Source organism: Manacus vitellinus, unplaced genomic scaffold, assembly GCF_001715985.3.
Source record: "Manacus vitellinus isolate BGI_N305 unplaced genomic scaffold, ASM171598v3 scaffold_1_pilon, whole genome shotgun sequence".
In the NCBI taxonomy this organism is placed as follows: domain Eukaryota; kingdom Metazoa; phylum Chordata; class Aves; order Passeriformes; family Pipridae; genus Manacus; species Manacus vitellinus.
In genome coordinates this window covers 37,461,268-37,483,292 of record NW_021939396.1, presented here as the reverse complement: position 1 = coordinate 37,483,292, position 22,025 = coordinate 37,461,268, and the positions used below count along the sequence as shown (strand labels likewise).

The following is a 22,025-nucleotide window of genomic DNA, read 5'->3' as shown; positions in this document are numbered from 1 at the left end:
CCAAGCTACTAGTCAATGTTGACGTGCAGAAATGACTCAGTATGAGCTGCAAGCTTTGTTCTTTTGGAAGCTTTTCTTTCAGGTGTGACAATCGTAAAGTTTTTTCTCTTAGAAGATCCACAGATCTTCCACCCCCCTCCCTAATAATTAAACAAACTAGGTGTTCCTGCTGTTTCTTTGGTTGATACATTTTCAGAGACGCTAACATTTTCATATACACTAACTGCCAGAGGTGCACTGTCAAAATATTAGGTATGTGATTTTATTACTTCCTAGAATGAGCCATAAAACCTAAAAACAACTACATTTTGGAGTTTGTAAAATTTTTAAAAGGAAGATTAACTTAAATTTATGAAGAAGGATATTCCAAAAACATGTAATATAGGAGAGAGATTGTTTTCTTTGTTCTGATTACCTTGAATCTTCCCTCTATTGTAAAGAAATTTTACTCCTGTGGTCAGTCTAATTTTTGCTTAAGACAAAGGTTTTTAGGGCCCTGTCGGAGTGAGACAGTTTACAGAATTAAGGCATTTGGTGGGAGAGCCCTCCTGTTACACCTACCAGATATGATTGCATAAGGGACTCGATGTACGAAATGGGGCCAGTAGATCACATTAATCAATTGACTGCTAATCTCAAGTGTTAAATGCCTACTGTGGATTTTTCACTTACCCCTGGTTAGCACTGACCAGTAGTGATACGGGGCATTGAGCTATGTAGAAGGCAGTGGCTGCATGTTTTCTGCACAAAGAAAAGCTCTTTGTGAAGGGAAGCAGCTCGCTTTATATGCAACATGGTGAGACTTAGATGAACTTCCAGTGGAGGACTTCAGTCCTGAAATTTTGCCACTGTCATTGCCAGTTCTGGAGTTGTCTCCTAGTTTATCAGAAGCTGCATCATGCCACCAAATGTAGCTAGTCTTCCATAAGGGTACCTAATGTCATGGTGGGTGATTCAGACTTACCTGCTATGCAATAAAATTAAATGCTTCCATTCAGGCCTGTTTCTTAGAAGGTATGTTGAATGAAAAGAATCCTTATTTAATTTTTCCAGAGGAACTAGTACTAGACTCTGTGATATCTTGGAGTCTGATGAGTATAAGGAATAGAAAATAAATTCTCAGTGTACTCCTTGATAGCTGATTCTATTTTTTCACTATTGTCCCTGAATCCTCCTACAATGGCAGCATGAAATAAGAAGAGCTTGTTACTCCCAACAATAGCAAGCTTCTTAATAACAGAGTTCTTAAAACACTTAAGTATAAATATTTGTGCTAGATAAATGCACAGTCTGGAACCTAAATTAACATTCTCTGACATGTATGTGTCAACATCTTCAAAGTAGCTTTCTGATCTATAATGTATTTAGAGACATGTTTCTGCATAGATCTGTTTAATATTGTTTAACAAAAAAAAAAAAATTTTTTTTGTCTCTTCTGTTGCTGCTACCTGTTGCAGCCACAATTTGTAATTTTTACTAGGTTAGGTGCTCCAAACTTTCAGAGGAGTGAAGTGTTTTTTCTTGTGTCAGATAAACAATATGTGATCAGAAGCACTCTACAGTGAGCTGCTCAAATAAAGACTAAGATACATAACCTCAGCAAAAAAATCAGTAATTTCAGTGTGATTTAAATTATCTTTATCTGGAATTGTTTGGCATTAGAATGTAATCAGTCTGATTTACAAGCTTGATGTATTTGCTTCAGTTCTAAATGAAGTTTTCTCTTACCTGTGGATTATACCAGTAGGGTTTTGTCTTCTGTAGAGCTTTCTATTTGTTGTCTGTCTTCCCTTTCTCTGTTTTACTCTCAAGAACAGGTTCGAAGAAATTAATAAATCTATATACACCATGCTTACTTTGTGACTGTTTCAAGTTACATCTTAATAACTTCTATAGGAACATTTTCTTTTGCAATGCTCATTCACTTGAGTTTTCACCATGATAGGCAGCCTGTAATGAGAATGTTGACTCAGCTGAATGATATCTTTGTTTTCTTTATTCTGTAAGTCAGATTGCAAGATAATTTTAAATTACAAGTATTAGGTCACATTTCCTTGAGCGATTGCTCATGATTATACTAAGTTGCTGCACTCACCTATTTTAGTTACAGTCAACATTTTAAATACCAGTGTTAAGGGAAGCAAGAGAAGGTATTTATATAGAGTCCTGAATGATGATAGCTTCATATCTTGTTAGCTTAATATTTTGAGTCTCTTCAAATTAATAGTACTCCTTGTGTATAAAGAACAAAATGATTCATCTTGTAACATAAAATACAGGTAATCTTGGGAAGGAGGGAGGAAAAAAAGGATCTGTGAGATGTAGCCTGGATACACACATAATGTAGTCTTCTATTCTTTTATAGATTGTGCAGCAACAGCCTTTAATTTTTAGATGCTTTAATTCCAGTGCAATGACTTTAATTCTACTGAAATGACTCACTGGTTATCTAAAGCATCAGGTAACTATACCTATATTTAGCTTTGTTCTGTCTTCTTATCCTTGTTTCTAGCTTCATTTTCTCAGTGGTAAGCTACAGGGAGTTTAATTAATATTTAGAAAAACAAACACCCAAAACAATGTGGGAAGTGTACCCAAGTGTTCTCACGAATACAGCCTCTGCAGGCTTATTCTTGGGATGGTCAAGGCATATGGAGGATAAGTTCTCTGTCTTCTTTCACAGTACCTTCAAACACAGCATACTTAATTCCACCTGCCAGCAGGCTGCACTTTTCAGTTGGAGTTGATACTATTTTTAAGAAGAGATTCTTCTCTCTGCTACCTCCAGTGGTGCCTTTGTTTTGGCGGCTGGTCTTTGCCAAGGCCTGACCCTGGCCTTAACTGCATTTCTCCTTCTCTGCCAAGGATCTGCTGTGTGATAGAGACTGCAGTATGTAACCACGGGTAGGGGTGTCTGCCTTTTTAGCTCACTATATCAATGTGCTGAATTGCAGGGGTTCAGACGAGAAATCAATACTGTTTTTCCATCTGACTGCCTTGAAGACTATGTAAATTAAATCTATCTGTAAAAACAGGTTAGGTCCACACTGCAAGAAATATCGGTGGCAAGTATGAGCTGCTGCTTGTGTTGCTGCTGGGAAGGATCTTGCCTGGATGATTTTGTTTTCAAAGCAGTTACAGGTATGTTCCCCTGAGATTTGTAGTAGTGAGATGCAAATAATGTATACAATGACAATTTTACTGTTTTCCTCACAAGTTCTGTAGATCTGCCTCCAGCAGGCTTTAAAAGCTGATGAGATGAGTGAAGATGTACTGCCACCTGGGAGGCATCCTTTGTTTTCTAGATTTCTCTGCCTATTAATACCTGTTAGGTGTAGATTTTGTTGCCACTTTCTTTTAGACACGTGCTTTTTTAATTTCCCTTTGGTTTTGTTCTGTTCAGGCTTTTTTCTGACAGTGAATTTCTCAAGTGCAGACGTGCATCTCATTCACTGACAGCAACTTCTACAGATTTTAGTGTTTTGGTTTTTTTTAATCTCCTGACCATCTCATATATCCCCAGTTAGTTTAGTTTAGTACTTTTTCCTCTTGTATTTTTATTTACTTGAGGAAGTTACCTGTAAGTTCTGCCAAGCATTAACTCAGACTTAGCTGCAGTAAGACTGGAGGAATGCCATGGGTTGGGAGACATGAAATATTCTAGTATATAACATAACTGGGAAGACTTTAAGGAGTCTCTGGTTTTACTCCAAATTTCTTCCTTTACTACTTTTGGGAGTGGAAATAATATGTACACAGAGACCTAAAAAATAAAAAAATTATGTGACTACTGCAAAACATGTGCTCTTAGATCTGTGAAAGTTGGTCTTAAATCCCAAGTTCTGAATGAATACAGACTTGTGAACATAGTTCTTTGCTCTAACTTATAAAGTAGAATTTTAAAAAAGAATTCGTAAATCTAATTTTGTTGGGGTTTGATCTCATTTTATTGATGTGATGCAAAACAATAGTAGAAGATACTTTTACCTGATGTAGTGTACTAGTTTACCACAAAAGATTATTATATTCCAAGTACTCAAAGAGAAAACGAGCCTTCTAAATTCTTCCCAACATCAATATTTCAAAGCTATTTCAATTTGTTTTAAATGAAACGGATACAGAATTATATAAATGGAGAAGTTGTAAGTACTCAGAACAGCTTGAATACTTTAAGTGAGATAAATGGTTAGATTCTGCGGGTTAGCCATGCACATGCTGCAGCTTATATGCTGAACTGATCAGTGTGTTATTTACATTACCTCAGTCCTTCCAAATAGGAATATTTATGCTAGTGGGTGGGATATGGTGGGATTGCCTGCAGCAGTCCAACTGAATATAGAAATTATGACTTTTTCAAGTAACGCAGTGTTTTCATAGTTATGCATTTTCTGTTATAAAATAATATGGACAGTGAAGTCAGTGTTAAACACTCAGGCAACTTTGAAACTTGCTCATATTTCCCTTCTCTAGCAGCCCTTTTACTGTGGTAATGCTACTTATGTTTTGACTACAGACTGTTGGAATTTGCTTTGAAAATATCAGTGTCTGTTTTATTTGCAGATTAGTTTTGGAGCAGCCTTTTCTTTAGATTCTGATTAAGGCAGACGTTTCAGGAGCAAGAAGAGGCTTTCTTGGTTCAGACTGGTAAAGACTGCATTATTGTAGAACATGCAGGAGATACATACATGTTTGAGACTGACTGAAAGGTCCAGTTCTGACTTCACTTAATTTTGAGTGCTCACCTTTTGACCTTATTTTCCTATGTTCGTACCTAGTTTCTGTAAGGACAAAAAGGATTACTGTTATGCTATTAAGGTTGCATTGCATGGGGTTACTGATTTCCCTTTTCACCTCTGACATGTTTGGGACTTGAAGACTCACTGCTGACCTATCACCCACTTGATGTAATGGGAAACAAATGATCTTAAAAATCTACTGTCCTTCACTGAGTGCCTTATTAGAAAAGTTGAGGTATACTTGCTGTATATTGGTGCTCACAAACTGTATCCGAGTTCACAGTGAAGACTAGGTTCAGACCTGTAACCATTACCCTGCTTTATTCCTAATCTTATGTTGATATAAATTCTGGACAAAATAATAAATATACCCACCAAAAATGATGTGTGTGTAAGCAGTGTTGAATTACAGTGCCTGTGAGACAAAGGTTGTTATGTACTTGTATTTTGCTTAGTTTAAAACTGAAAATTCTGATGCTTGTGCTTTTAGAAACCTGTTCTGGAAGTGCTGCAGAGTTGCAGCTAGGACAAAGGTCTGAAAGGTTCCATCTAGTTTGGGCATCTCATGAGAATGGCCACCTAAAGAAATTTTGGTTATTGACAGCAATAGTATTATAAGTGGTGACTTATGTGAAGCTACTATGCCATGAAGACGTGCTGCGGAGAAATTGGGCATCTTTTTTTTGCCCCCAGGCCTAGGAAAGGAAGATGAAGAAAATGCCTGCTGCTTTGTCCAGGAAATGTTTGAGAACACAGATCAGTAAGTAATTTGTCCCCACAATGTGACAGAGTTCCCCTGCTGCATGTTTCCCATCTTCTTCATAGCACTCCTTAGCTTTCATGCTAGTGTTAGTAGGATCATCACTCTCCCCCTCACCTTAGTTGGAGCATGGTGCAGGGAGGGGAGTGTCTGCTCAAATGTTCAGAAAAGGGTGGAAAACAAGGAGTGGTAGTCTCTGGGCTTGAGGGGTGAGCACTCGTCTGTCCCCATTTATGCTAATTTTTCATAACCCTTGTTATGTGATTTTTGTGCTTATTTTGTGTTAGAGGATTTGGCAAAAACAACAAGCAGTTCTTGGAAGAAGGGTCTGGTATCTTATCAGCTCTGAAAAATTTAACTTGCTGGGTCTACAGGGTGCCTGAGATGCAAATATGCTCTTCTTCAGGAACATTATATGGAATAAGAGTCCTGATGGCTCTTTCATAAAAGGGCTTTTGGCTTGCTCTATTAAATAATTAAGCCTCTCTTCCTGGAGAGGCTTTTCATCTGTGCCAGCAAAATGCTTCTGGTTTCTTGTAAGAAGACCGTGAGACTGCGTTCCGGTATGGCGAGTCACGGTTGCTGGTTTTATATGGACACAGTTTCTAGTCATTTAATTACAATATTTCTAAGATTAAAATCTAAATTTATTTTACTTTTAGCTGAAAGGGCTTGACATTCACTAGGCTGTCTTCAAACTCATTAGCCTTGATTTCTGTGGTAACCAAAGCCACTGCATTCAAAGCTAGTTTTCTTCTGGGATTCATTGTGCTGAATATCTTCAGTTCTAGTGTAAAGTAATAAGATCTGAGAGTTGCTCTGAAACCCTGAATTATGGGTGTGGACTGGAGACTTGAAGTCTCAAAGGTTTGCAGTCTCTGAGCTCCCAGAGAGCTGGCTGGCAGTGGGGAGTGTTTTGTGCAAGTGCCTTTATGCATTAGCGTCTGCAAAGAACCACATCATGTTCCAACAGTCGCACCTTGACTTGCTTTCTAGTTGCATCTTTCAGCTCAACATAAACACCTTCTCACACAGAGAGACATAAGAGAGTAGAAAACAGTCTTTGAAGAATAAAAACACAATGGGGTTTAGAGTGCTTGATGGGTCTTCATTCTCATCACGCAAGATCAAAGAAAACCTTGGAGCTGCACTTTCTACTCAGAATTGGAAATAACATTCTTAATTACAGAAGTGAGTAAGACTGACAGAGTTTTTCCTTCAAAGGGAGGAATGCTATGCTTCATCCTTCAGACTTTGCACTCTTTGCAGCATAGCATTTTTTAAAAATTACACCTGTCCTCTAATGGAAGACTTCTATTTAAATTTTTCCTAGACCAATCTTATAGACATATCAGTTAGGTATACTCAGCATCAGATTGTGTCACCCATTTCAGTAAGCTGGTCATAATAAATATGATACTAAATAGAGTAGAAGAAAATGCCAGCAGTGGTGAGGAAGATTAATAATGTGGAGGTGCTGGAAGTATACTTATTATATTGCAAACTCTTTTTTCTGCTCTTCTACTGAGGGAAATCTCTACTTGTCTGTCAGCTTTCTGACTTAAGTGATGCTCTCAGGGTCCCTATTTTCCACCACAGCAAGTATAAAAAATGTGTCTTCACTTACAAAACCCTTTTATGGTTTGTTCCAATGTAGTTTTCACCCTCCATGTCCTCCTGAGCAGTTGAATTTTGCCACCATTATACTTTGTGTTAGGATTTCAGCATCTTACATCAGTCATGTTTTGGCTTTTTTTTTTATTGCACTCTCTTTTTAAACCTGTTTATTATGGTCTGCAAATGTGTCTTTCTCCCTTGACTGGTTGGAAGCAGAGGCTTTTTTTTCTATAATATGTTTTACAGTCTCTGACTCGCTAGGGTCATGATCATTGATTTTATGTGAGTCAGTCATGCATTATATGGGGTCCATGTCCAGGATGTGCTGTTTAAGGCTATTTCTGTGCCTGCTGTAAACAGTGCTGTCCCTCTCTGTGGTTCATCAACTTTGTGGCCATCAATCTGGTCAGCCAGAGGCCATGAAGTGGTGGCTAGGAGGCACTCAAGACATGTTTTGATCTTGAGAAGTTCTTGGTTGTGCTGACAGGTGTGTTGCCTTCTCAAATGGACAGCTCATACTGCATCTCTGCTGGTAGCTGTGAGGAAAGGAAGTGGAGGGAAAATAAGTAGGATGGAAAGACAAGAGCACATTTGTATAGTTTGACGTGATTGCTGAAACATGGTATAAGGGATGGAAGGAAACATTGTGCTGAAGGAAAAGTAGAAGGAACTTGAGGAGAAATGGAAGGTTGACATTGGTATGGAGATGTGTTGGAGTGGTATGTGAAGGTAAGCAAGTTTCAGGGTTATGTGAAATCTTTAAAATGACCTTTCATTTGGGATTTGTGTTTTCTTGCAAGTACCAACAGACTAACACTGTGTTCTTCCATGTTTGGTTTTGTGGCCAAAGTGTGAGTGCTCAGTATAGTAAACCTCTTGCAGGCTTTACTTCAGATTCTCCTTTGCCACATCTATCAGCAGTAGGATGAAACATACCTCACTGACAGCTTAACTGCTTTTCACCTCATTTTCCAAGGTGGCAATGATGGACCATCATTTCAGTCAGTTTGGTCTTCAGTGAAGATACTGCCAATGTGTAGGTCTGTGGAGTTGAGGGATGTGAGTGTGGGGTTGGTTGTTGTATTTTTTTTGTTTGTTTGGGGTTTTTTTGTTGGTTTTTTTTTTTGTGTTTTTTGTTTGTTTGTTTGTTTTTTTTTGTTTGGGTTTTTTATGATTCTGAGATAAAAGTAAATATGAATGCTATAAAAAATAGTCCGTTGGAATCAATCGTAGTGTCATCCTGCAGCAAATCTCTGGCATTCAAATAGAGACATCTCTGCCTGTTATTAAGCACCCAGAAGAGTTCTGTCTGGGGTGTTTAGGGATATAATGAGCATCTTTGAAAAAAAACAACCTGAATTTCCCGGTTAGCTGTCCAACTTCAAAACATGATCAATAGCATTGACATTTATGCACACATGGACAGGTAACCGCTTGCTTACCAATCGGAATTGGGATCAATCCAAGAAATGTTCCTGTGTTCCACAACATGAAAATAGGTTTGTTCATGCTGAGTGCCGACCTTGAGTCAGACCTGGCATTTGTGACTTCCAGAGAAAAGTTTATATAGCAAACACTAGTTTATAATATAGCAAGCACATTTTCCTCCACAAATGATGATGGGTCTAGTGATGAGTTTGACAACAGTTGGCAGACTTCCCAAACACCACCAAATACTTCCTAAGAAAAAAAAGAGTCCAGCAAATAGCTATTGTGAAGTCAAAGGTAGCTTTCAGAAGAAAAAAAAATAATGCTAGATAAATTTCTTTGGGAAGGAAACTTGAAATCTAGAAAAATCTGTGGAAGAGAAAATTGTCCCCTCATCTTTTAACTTGGGCAAATGTCAGAAGTACCACCCAAAAATCTTAAGATTTTGTTGTTATTATGTAAACATAACCATGGGATAGTTTAGCTTACTTCTGAAAGTCTAATGAATGCATCAAGCCAAGTAAAATATTCATTAGAGTAATTGGTTCAATTCAACCTCTCAAGGTTACAGCTTGGAAATATATACCCTATACTACATATACACTATATTGCCTTTAGAAATGCAGCACATTGTTTCACCAGCCATTTTGCTCACCTCATTTTCATTCCATATGTTTACTATACTTTGCAAAATCTAATTAAGTAACTGAAGTGGCAGTTTGCAAGGAATATTTGGTATATTTTTAAGTCAAAGGTTAAGTGGTATCCAGACTGAAAGGTGTTCAGTTGCAAAACACAGGAGACACATCAGAAATTTTTAAAATATTCTTGTATTAAAATCATTGCATACGTAAGTACTTACACAAGTGATCATAACATAGTGAAAAGTTACTTGTTCCCAAAATAGTCATCTGTTTTTTAATTCACTTAGATATGCCTAAATGAAGTGTAACATTCATTAATGTGCTAGCTAGGCAGTTTTCACTGTAAGATGCTGGGTTTGGTGTCATATGATGAATTCATTATACCCTCATAGGTTTTCCTCTCTCCTCCCCTCTGTGATGGGCATCTGCCTCAGACCATATGGGTTTGGAAAATTTTAATTGAAATTCTCCTGTCAAGGAATTGGGCTAGAGAAAGCGTAACTTGCTTATAATTTCTAAAAATGTTGTAAGAGACCTTCTGTTTCTATGTGGAGGAGCTGGAACTTGAAGCTGAGCACAGGCGGGTAACTCGTGCCAGAGACAGGCTTTTGCTTTCAATGAAAGTCTGCCGAATATTGGCCAACTTGTGTACCTTTCACGATTTGTTCATTTCCAACAGAGACCTGCTAGAGTCTCTTGTGACTGTGTCCTCATGAAACCTGTGTTCCCTCTCTGGGACTTGAGGAGTCCCTTGTGACTGTGTCCTTATGAAACCTCTCTTGGCTTCTTTTGCTGGCACACCTATACATGGCTGTATCCTGTCTCTGGTCCAAATGCTCGTGTGCTGTCACCACAGGTAGCAGGGCAGGCTGATGGAGCTCTGCATTGTTCTCAGTTGGAGTTTAAGCTGTCTGCCATTGCCAAATGTGGGCTCTTGTGAACGACTGCTGGCTCCAAACATTAGCCCTGCTGTGTAGTTCCTCACATCTTCCTTACCCAGCATATCGTTGCAATGGTTAAAAATGAGTGTTAAAATTGAGACAGACATTGGGACTCTTCTGACTGACCTTCTAAGCTAAGCAGGTTTAGTGAATATTGATTGTGTTCCAGAGACAAGTAGGTGTTTCTTGAAATTCAGTGTGGCAGCGGTTGATGGGTCCTTCAACTACAGCTTGCTACCATGAGATTTTAAAAAGAAAGCAACTTCTGGAATAGACACCCTGCTGCAATGGTATGTTGAGAGTCTGCTGCCAGGGCAGCCCTTGCTGGGGACATGGGCTGTACATGCCCTTGGAGCCAGCAGCTCTGTGGGGAGGAGGCGGGAAGCTGGCTGCTGTGGAGGGGTGCTGGAGCTGAACAGGATGAAGCAGCGAGGACTTGGGGAGCTGCTGGGCTGAGCAGGGGGACATGTAGGCTTAAGAGTTTCATGGGAGGAAGCCAAAACTGATAGTCTTGTAGCAGCTGCAGCCCGTTTAATTCCTGTTTAAGTTTTCTTGGTCATTTTTTCACTTGTCATATGTGTCTTGGTGGTTTGTGAATGTGGATCAGATCAAAAGAATGATTTAAGTCTCTTTGATTTTATTTTTTGTTTGTGTGTATGTCTTTTCCTTTGCCTAGCAAATGTGAGCATTTCCAATAGCTGGATCAGAGGACTAGGTTAAAGACTATTATTGGTTTTATTCCCCTGTTTCTACCTTTGGCAAAATGTTAGAAAAACATCACTGTGGATCTGATCATCAAATGATTGTGCATCTCTTTTTTATATGCCTCTTGAGCACTTAAAATTAAGTTTTTAACCCCTGTATAACCACCTCCCTTGCCTTTCTTCATTAAATATATAGTTTCTTCATTTCAAGTAGTATGGCTGAGAAAATTGGAATATTCCACAGTATTTTAAAGAAACACAGTTTATAAAAATTGATTAGTTCCTTAGATGATGTAATCTAAAAGGGAAGACTTAATAAAACAGCTTCCTTCATTTACTGCAACACAAAACTTAATGTTGACTGAACATTGAATAAAGGAGCAAAAATGTCACTATTCCTGCATTTGTTTTTTATTTCTAGTCATTTATAGCTTTGAGAATATTTTTCTTACCGGGATGAAGTCTACTTCTAGCACAGAGTGACTCTTTCTGAGCAATTTTCACTGGCAGATTAAGAAAGCTCTAACATAGCTATTTACATATTGTCAGTAAATATGGTCTTGCACTGTTACCATATTGAATTCTTGTTCCACTAGTAAAATTTTATGTAGTAGAAAATACAATTTTTGTACTGAAGTAAGTACAATAGATAAAAATGATTATAGACAACCTTTAATATCATGCACTTGCACTGTGCCTAATACTGCATGGTGCTGGTGATAAGAGTAAAGAATTAGGAAAAATGCCAGTGTGGGCCCATCAGAACTCATTATTGCAGTGGGGTTCAGGATCTTGCTATTGTAATGTTTATGGATATGGTTTATGTGTAACTTACTGAAACATCTTAAAAATGTGTTGTAGTTTGTATATGCATAATGCTGTAGCATTATAGTATTTTTGCAACATCAGTCATGAAAAATGTACTGTATCTCACAAGAGAGAGCTGACACTGACACTGGCACTGGCACTTCTGATAATCAGGCTGTGTACTTCCATCTTTGACGTTTAAAAGCCTTTTGGTCATTGTAGAGCTTAGGTGATTATATGAACCATGTGAGCACAGGAAACTTCAGAAGAGTTTTTCTGTTTGTGCTAGTCAGAGTGAAGATTAATTGAAACGTACTGTCAAGGCAGACTAAACAACAAGCGCCTGTATCTTTTTTTTTGTGATTATTTACCTGATATTGTAGAAGCTCTTAGAATCTTTCAAATACACAGTGTTCTCTTGGATCATAACATTCCTTAGTTTTGAGGACTTAGATATTTCTAAGATAAGCTATAAGTAAGGATGTAGGGCTTACTTGTGTTAGTTCACCATACCTCTGAGTCTTTGCTCACTGTAAGTATTTTCCAAATGAATTAAGTTGTTTTGCATAATGTCAAAAATTTCCTTGGCATTTGTACCATAGCCTCACGAAAGCTTGGTTAGGACCTTATGTGCCAATGCACACAGAAGCCCTCTCTCTGATCATCTAAGTATCTGCCCACAGATAAACATAAAGGACACAGGGGGTGTTGTTGACTTCTGTAGGGCTACTGTGCACTGAAAGCATGCCTCGCTGATGTGGTGCCTCGCTGATCTGAGGTCTACATTGTAGTCTGTGCAGTAGCGTATAAATCCCAGATCTACTGTGTGTATGATCCTGGTAATGTGTACATTCAAAACAAGAAGTCCTCCTGGCAGAATAAATTGCTGCATCTTATTGTCTCCTCGAAATAGACCTAGCAAACTACAAGTGGTCAGCTACTCAAAGAACACACCTAAGTATATCCTTTTTTTTCCAGAGATGGAGACAAACCCCCTCATACACGAACCATTTGGAAAAACAACAGCAGCGAAAATCCCAAACAGGGAGTTTTACCCTGACGCGCCCAGACAAATAACAGTCCCAAATGTTGATGCTTTCGGCCGAAAGGTGCAATCTGCCCGGCTCCCGTTCCCCCGAGCGCGGTGCCTCAGCAGCCCCGTGCTACGGCGAAGGGCTATAATTAGCTGAGCAGCCTGCTCAGCAGCGGTGCCAGCCTGCGAGCCTCAGCGAGCATGTGCTGGATTCTGCATGTGCCTGGCGCTTATTGGCGGCCGAGGTTGCTGCCTGCCGGTTTGATAGGTTTCCCCAGTAATCTTTATGCTGCATTACAGACATAGATACAGAGGTACTGTGTGCTTGCAAGGGGAGAGGTGCTCAGCTTGTAGCGTAAAGGAGAGCCCACAGATGAAAGGCACCGGTCTTTGTTGCAAAGCATCAGTACTTAAGGACTGCTAGCCGGGAGCGGAGAGGTCAGTGAAGGAGTTTTACTTGGTGGTAATTACTTTCAGGTCTTTATATCTCTCCGGTGAAACAGTCATGCATGAAATGAATACTGTTAATCATGTCATCTGTTTAATTTGATCTTGCTTTCATTAATATCATGTATACTCGGGTGGGAGAGCCATCAGATTACAAAACATATCATTAGAGGGGATTCAGTTCAAAAATAGAGTATATTTATATGGGAATAGTGCTTTCATTTGAAATTTTGAGCCTGTGCATGGGAGTGATTTTACTGGTTGCCTTTTGTTATGCTAATGGAAATATTTCTTTTATTGGAATGTTTTCTGCAGAGCAGTTGAATTAGAGCGTTTATAACTACTGGCATATGAAAATAAATCTGTATAAATAGTGATTAATTTAAAGAATAATTCTGTGAAGTGTTCTTTAATATGATCACAGCAATAACTTGATGGTTCTCTTGCAACAAGGTAGAGGGATGAGGAGTAATATGCTATTGTTCTTTCAACAAAGATGCTGGAGCCTTCATGTTTGGGTGGATTCTTTGTTTCATCCACTGGGTTTTATTTTAAGTGGCTTTCAAAATGAAACTAAAGCCATTCTGCCTGGTAGATTTCAGTATATCCTTTGCTTGCACATACATGTATTTTATATGTATTTATTGTTCTCAAAGGCTGAATTTTGGCCCAAAGCCTTGTTTATTGTCAGAACTGCCTTCAGCAGTAGAATCAAACAAGATATATATATGCCAGTCTTTTAAACTGTGATTCTGAGACTATTTCAGTATTTATCATAGCATCATACTCATTTAAGTTCTTTTCATACTTGACCTACACATCAATTGATCACAACTTTTTCTATAAAAAGCATGCATATTTAATGAGCACATTCTACAGTGAAAGCTGTTCAGAACAAAAGAAAGCAAACATAAAGTATTCAAAAATGTCTCATAATGTAGTCATGCCTCATTTGATGACTTTTGAATATTAAGGCTGACTAGTGAGACTTCAGAGTTAATGCCCTTGTCTGTGTCAGACTCCAGAGCCCACATGAACTTGTATATTAAGTCACCAGTCATCTGGCTGGCTGGCTGCCACCATGCGTCCGAGGTACGAGTGGATTGTCTCAGCCAGGATCAGAAAGGTGTTAGGAACAGGAGCTATTTTGGTGTTAGTCTTCACTCTTCCCTCTGCACTTATCCTTGAAGAGGTTATTCCTACTGTATAAGCCAAAGCCAAATTTAAGTTGTTCTCTTTTAAAGTATGTGGTTCGAAACTGTGTTACCTTCTGAGTAGGTGCCCTTAAATGTGAGCATTTATTCAGTTACCAGCTTCATTTGGCTGTGGGTACAAGAAAGACACGAGCTTTATTATTTGTGATAGTATATGGAAACAGAAAGGTATTTGGGAGGTTTCATCACAACTGGTACCTAACAGTTTCTTTGAATTTTTGCTATTGACAATAACAGTTACCTTGGTGTCTATTTTAGTCAACAGCAATTTTTTTTGCCATTTTCCAAAAGTTGTTTTTCAGAATTGTTTCCTTTTATGTAGACTTGGAAAATGGCATTTTTGCTTTGTAACAGTTAAGCCTGAACAGGGAGGACTCGGGATGTAAAGGCATGTTGTTTTCTCGGGCTGTTTCATATTCTCTCATTGCTTCAAATTACCAACCAAAAATGTTTTATAGATGTTCTGGGTTGATTTATGCCTTCTGCCTTTTTTAGCAGAGACTTACCTTAAGTAATTTATCTACATTTTTATGACCTTTGCAATAGCATCCCATGAAGGAGTAACTAACAGCAACATTAGTAATAATGAAACGTAAAAAGTAATATCCTCAGCTGAATTACATATTTACCATATCCAGATTGTGTTTTCAAGAGACAAGAGTCTGATATATTCTACTCCATGTATTGGGCTATTATTATTTGTAAGTAACATAAAGCACGTCTGGAAAAATGCTGTAAAAGTTTGTGTATTTTTGGTGGTGGATACAGGTAATGTCACCACCCACTGGAAATGAAATGCTGCACCAGCAGCTATGTAGGTGTGGATGCCTTTGCATCCAGAAAGAGCTGTGATGATCTGTGCAAGCATCACCAGAAAAGGTGACAGTTGTGAAATTAGAACTGGTGACAGTGTAATTTAAATTTGCAATACCTTAACAGCAAGGAATAAGCTACTTTATTATTGCTTCTGTTTTTGTTACAACCTCATTTTTCTTCTGGGTAAACTAAGAAAACAACTTGAAGCAACAGTTTGTGTGGATTACTCTCTAAAGAAGTTGTCATCTTCGTCGATATAAGCATATTTTAGCTAGAAGCAGTGTATTCCTACAGGAAATGTAACAGAGTTCAGATTATTCTCAATGAGATTTTATATTCAAGCTTTGTCAGTGAGTTTCTTGATGTAAAACTTTTTAACTCTTTGTTAGGAGTTGTATGCATACCGTGTTTGCTGTGTGCCTTTGTGAACTCTTCTCATTTCTTATATATTGTCCAATAGTTAAATTTCCAAGTCCTTTGTTATATGAAAGGGAAACTTTTCTTTCAGAAAAGGAATACTGTATGTATATTTGTGTATGGGAAGGGCACAAAAATATGTTGTGAAAATCAAGGTCTCAAGTGTTTAATTTATATAGTTATAAAAATATGTATGAAATATATATATATATATTCTGCCATGTAACACTAATATATGTTTGTGTAGAAAACACTTTCAATGTCATACCAATACTCTCATTATCATAAAAATACTCCTTGAAGAGTAATGTCAGAAACACTAGATTTGGCTGCTGACTGGAGATGGATTCATGCGGTAAACTGAGTGCCTATAATAAACAGTGCTACACTAGCTTTTCCTTATTAAGATATTATGTCTTTTTACTGCTTTGCATATAAGTGAATTTTGCATTACTTAAACCCATACCAAGTCTAAAGGGGAAAGATGATAACTTAAGGTTAATGCTTTTTTTTTTGTAGCCTGTTAGCAATGAAAGAGATACTCCAGAAAAAGTCATAGGGATTTAAAGTATTACCACAGTGTTTATTTTGCAGGATTTGTACTTACAGTTTTTAAGTCGGGTAGCAGCAAGTGATATATGCATGAAGGTTTACATTAGAATGGGAAAAGTGACATTGTGTCCTGAAGTTCCTTTTTGCTTTTTCTCTGGTTTTGGAACCAACTCCAGTTATTACTGATAAAATGACTGTCTATTTAAATGGTCTAGACATTCAATAGCCCATCTATAAATGGTTATTATAAGACTTTGAGAGTTCACGGGAAATCAGCAGCCTGTTTTCTGTATTTTGTTAGGCGAAGGTCATTTTATTCTCTAAGTCTGGAGATTTTGGGGCTGTGTGGTGTGGAGGCACAGGATGTGCTCTCTCAGTGGAGATTCCCTCTCTGAGCTCGGCAGGGTGTATGTTATTTGGGAAGGCCTTACTGTTGTGACACTCTTCCCACACTGATGCAGCAGGACTAACCAAGAGGGTCAAAAATGTGACCATGTTCTCTGTATGCAGATGGCTGTTGCTCCAGTTCAGGAACGTATGTGCTCCCATGCTCAGGGACTGGACACAGGCAAGGGTCAGTGGTGGAGGAGGTCTGCCCTGGCCCACCGCTCCTGCAGGGCTCTGCTCTCCTGGCATTTATCCTGGGAACTAACCATGTGGATTTGGAAACTTAGTGGATGAAATATGCCTAGCTTTGGGCTTCTGATTGTAAAACATTTGCAATGTTGAGGGGAAAGTTGTGTTTCATAGAGCAGGCAATGGAAGTGGCAGTGTCTTTTTCTTGCAGTTCTCACAGCTGCAGTGTTATGGTGAATTAAAAACAAAATGGATATTAATTTTTTTTTACACTTAATCTCCTGTTATGATTAATTGTAATTGTTCTTAAATGTATTACCTGCAGTATTAAGTGTGAACTGATAGATTAAATGTAGAATACAACCAGCAAATATAATCCTGGATGCTGTTGTCTGCATAATCCTGGTAATGGGATTCCTGTTTTAATTTCACATTGTCTTTCATGAATGTGCTTCAGCCACCTGTAGGCACACATATGTGCTGTAGTCTTTCCATGAAACACCTGAAGCTTCCAACCCAGATCCTTGCTTTGTAAATATGTCATTTTTAAGCATGAATTGTCTGTCCCATAACAAATGTTATTTGGTTTTGTGCCCTGTCACGCAATTGTCTCATACTTCTGTGATAGGTGTTTTATGTATACTCATGATGATTCTATGGCTATCTATTTATTTGGCAACATATCTGTTGGGTATTGTAGAATGATTTTACTATGTCACTCATACCTTCCTGAGTGTGTATACTACAAAAATCCCAATTAATGGCAAAGAAAGATATTAAATTCTTGTCTTTCTTTTAAGGTAGCTTGGCATTTTGAAATCTGGTAGTCTAGGCCAAAGGTTGTTCTTCTCCCTGATTAGGAAGGCTGTAGAAACACATTCTGTAGCAAAGTAATGCAATGTGTAATAGAACTTTTATGGGTTATTAGGGCTGTTTAACTAGAGAGAAATGTGGATATCTAGATTTACAGTGGTATTCACATTTTCATGAGTTTGTGAGTATTTGGCTTTTGAATCTATTTAGGCTCTATGGTTATAATTGTTTTTAAGATCTTGGTACTGGTTTTACATGTAATGTTACTGAATGAGAGATGTTAATACAATGTGGTATGTTGGCCTATAATGCAAATGCATAATATGATGCAGTGCCTGTGCCAAAGTGTTTCCTGCCTGTATAATCTAGGTAGAAAAAGCCTAGAGTGGAAGGGAGAAACAGAGTCAATAAAGATGAATTATCTTTTATGTGACCACAAACTGTCAACTTGCAAGATAGGCTGAACAGTCTGCTTTAGGATTATAAACCACCACTTCAAATGACTTTAGAAAGAGTGAAAAATATAAGATCAGTGTAACTATTCCTGTCTGCATAAGCGCTTGCAGTACAAACTTCCCAGGGTAAGGATGTTTTCCTTCTGTCTCAATGTGTCATAATTATCATCTGGACACTGCAGGTCAGTTACATTGCAGTCATCTGGAAATAAGTGTGCAGCTTGTATTTCTGCTGTGACATTACAACAGCAGTCTAGTCGGAAGATGTATGAGGGACTTGATAAATTACATATTACCTTCTTCCATTACTTTTACATCAACCATGGTCCTGTCCCATGTGTTGCTCACTATTTTCTGTTAGCATATTGTGGAGTACAGAAGTTGCTATTTTGGACCTACCTCTCCATGGGCTGGGTAAAGCCCAGCAGAGGCAGTACAATTGTTGTAAATTTTCTTTGAAAGACAGATAGCATGGAGAGTGCAACAGAATTGGACCTCAAAATATGATGGTGTCATCGTCCCCCAGTGATATGGTGCCTCTTTGCTCTTCCCCACAGTTCTCCTCTCCTTGCTGCCACCACCTTTCTAAATTTGTCTGCTCCATTTTCCCATTCAAATAATTTTTTTTTTTTCACACTTTCTCCAATCTGTCTCTCTGCCCTTCAGCTTCTACCCACCATTCAACTATGTGCTCTTTGACATCTTTGCAGCCACCTCTCCCTTTCTGGAGGGTGCATAGCTATGATGATTACACCTGAAGTAGAGTTAATTTTCTTCACAGTGGCTAGTATGGGGCCGTGTTTTGGATTTGCACTGAACACAGGATTGATAATATAGAGATGTTTTAGTTATTGCTGAGCAGTGCTCACACAGAGCCAAGGCCTTTTCTGCTTTCTGTACTGCCACACAGGCAAGGAGACTGAGAGTGCATGGGGGATTGGGAGGAGATACAGCTGGCACAGGTGACCCCAACTGACCAAAGGGATATTCCATAGCGTATGACATCATGCTCAGTAAAGGAGGGGGAAGGAGGAAGGGGGTATGTTTGGAGTGATGCTCTTTGTCTTCCCAAGTAACCGTTGTGTGTGATGGGGCCCTGCTCTCCTGGAGATGGCTGAACACCTGCCTGCCCATGGGAAGCAATGAATTAATTGCTCATTTTGTTTTGCTTTTGTGCAAGGCTTTTGCTTTCCCTGTTAAACTGTCTTTATCTCAACCCACGGGTTTTCTAGCTTTTACCCTTCTGTTTCTCTCCTCAGTCCTGCTGGGGGTGAGGGTGAGCGAGCAGCTGCGTGGTGCTTGGTGGCTGCCTGGGGTTAAACCATGACAATGTCCAAAAATATCATTTAGGCAGGGGTGCCCAGGATGGCACACAGGTAAAGAATGTAAGTTCTCTTAGCAAAGATACTTGATTGTTTTTTTTTAGCTAATATTTATTTATTTGTTGGAGCAAGATGTCCTTGGCTTCTGCTTGGAAAGCTCATTCTGACAAATATAAATCTTACCCCTGACCTTTTCTATTTGACATATCTGCTTTTTTTCTCTCAGCCTGTTACCTCTTTACTGAAAGCAAGCATCTCCATTCATCTTTCTGTCGTTTCTAGATCAGGCATTTCTCAAGTGATTTATGAACTTTGCTGACCACTTTCTGCAAACAGGGCTCCTTTCCGTCATATCTCCATGCTGGTACCTCACAACAGCCATGCTTCTGTAAGAGCTTGACTTAGGGAGCTGCTTCTGCCTCTTCTGCTCTTCAGAGGTGTCTCAGGCAGTGGTGGCACGTTACTGACCTAAGTCTTGACAGCTTCACTGCTGCCTGCAGGGCTCTAAGACATGTAGGTGCTTACTGCTTAAAGTCACATTTATTTTGCTCTTTTTTTTTTGCTGGCTCTTGGCAGATTTGCTGCACTGGGTGCCTAAAGGATCCTGCTACAGGCTCTCCACTGGGAGCCAAGCAGATTTTGCTCCCATCCCATGCTAAAGTGTACAGGATTTGGGTTCTTCATCTCTAGCATGGCTTGATGAATTTTTTTTCTATGGTATGTGTAGAAAACCTGGGATGCTTTTTTACTATCAACTCTGATTTTTAGCTGTCTAAAGAGCCAGAGTTTTTGCAAGTGTTTTGTCTTTCTTTATGCTATAAAGCAACTTATACTTTCATATGTTACTTCACCATGACTCTGAAGCCTAAATTTGCAACAAAAACAAGTCTGCAACTAACTGTTAAAACACATCCATTCTTAGAAGATATCTACAGATACTAAATCCATCTGGTGTTGAATTACCATTGATTTTTAAATTTTTTTTTGCAAGCTTGCTGAAACTGGATTGGTGCTTTTCTTGTCTCCAAGAAATATGTACTTCTGCCATTTTTAGTGATTCTTACTTCTGGCTTTGTGGACCATGGTGTTGGAAGCATTAGGATCCTACACAGAGTTTGTTTGTTTTTTTCTCCTGCTTTTCACTTAAATTAAGTATGTAATTATCAGTGTATATAAATACCTGATGGGGATGAGTAAAGAACATGGAGCCAGGCTCTTCTCAGTGGTATCCCATGACAGGACAAGAGGCAACAGGCATAAACTGAAATAGTGGCAATTTCATTTAAATGTAAGAAAACAATTTTACTCTAAGGATGGTTGAGCACTGGCCTAAGTTGCCTCAAGAGGTTGTGGAGTGTTCATCCCTGGAGATTTTCAGAACCCAGCTGGGCCATGGTTCTGGGCAACCCGCTATAGGTGGCCCTGCTGTCAGCAAGGGCTTGGCCTAGACAATCTCCAGAAGTGCCTTTCAGCCTCAGCTGTTCTGTGATTCTGTTACTAAAAGCCTCCAAACAGCAGACCAAACAGGCCTTGCAACTCTAGGCAAGTTATTTTTTCTGTATTAATTCTGCTATCCAAATAGTTAACATTTTATACCTATCCCTAGATATGAATGTGCACATGTATAAGTATGTATATACCTACCTGTTTCTGTCTCCTGTGTAAACGTACTTGGGGGCTAGGACAAGCTGGAGAATATCAGAGATGGAAAAGGGAGGAGCAGAATGTTTATATATAATTATTTTTTTTAAAATATACTAATACCATTTCATACAGGCCACACTGATTTTCTGTGCTTCATGGAGCCATTGAGATATTTTTCCCTTACACTTAAATATGCTACCTGTGTATAGTAAAAAAAAAAAAGCGGGATAAAATTGCTTTAAATAAAGCTATTTTTATTAGATGATTTCTCTTGGGGGCTGCTTATACATAATTACATTTTTGTTCCGGTGCACATTATGTTTAAGTGGGCACAAATCGTCCAGGAGGAGATCTGGAGGAGAGAAAGCAGAGAGCAAAAGGCTCTGGGTCAGAAGAGGGAGGGTTCACCCTTAGCTGGACTCCTCTTTCTTGAAAAGGTAGCTCCAAATTAAGCAGTAAACATGTAAAAACTGGCCTGAGTTTATGTATGTGTATAGAGGACTCAATACTTTGTATTTATGCAAATACTTTTTAGAGTCCTGTATGAGCATAATTCCTGCTTTGCTGGTATTCAGCCCTGATTCTACAGCCCACGGTAGCTGTGTGGGTCTGTCTGATGGTGTTCTTTAAAACTAGGAAGCTGGACAAAGATGGCTGCTAAAATTATGTGTAGTCTCTTGGTGTATGCAAATGAAGCACCAGGTGATCCTCAGGGGTAGTGCTGGAGGAAGCTGTTTGTGAGCATCCTTGGTAGCATGAACTTGATAGCTTTGTGGGGAAAAAGGGACGCTTGAACAGCTCTTGATCATGTCCCTTCAAAGCCATGAATCTTACCTTATAGCCCCCATTAAAGTTAGTTTTCCCCTTGTTTAAATGATCACCATCATTACTATTATATTTTTTGGGGTTGAAGAGGTTTTCTTCGTTTATATCTTGGCCAATATTAGTGACAGAGCATTCAGACCTGAGATTTTATATATGAAATTGCAAAACCCGTTATCTTTGTTCCCATAAGCATTTTGATTTTTACCGTTAAAGTACATGGCAATGCCATGTTTTTTCTTCTGTTGCTTCATATTCAAATATGTTGTGGGGTTTA

General features: G+C 38.7%; 1 protein-coding gene across 2 annotated transcripts in view; it reads left to right on the top strand.

Annotated features, from left to right (window-relative positions):
* The window catches only part of FAM110B (family with sequence similarity 110 member B), a 114,386-nt gene that overhangs the window by 40,151 nt on the left and 52,210 nt on the right, over positions 1 to 22,025 (top strand). The window contains exon 1 of one of the 2 annotated variants that reach the window (XM_008921381.2): positions 12,946 to 13,108. The exons of the other annotated variant lie outside the window; for it this stretch is intronic. The gene's annotated coding sequence lies outside the window, so the exon portion shown is untranslated. Of the gene's footprint in view, positions 1 to 12,945; positions 13,109 to 22,025 lie in introns of those variants that run through there. 2 annotated transcript variants of the gene reach the window in all.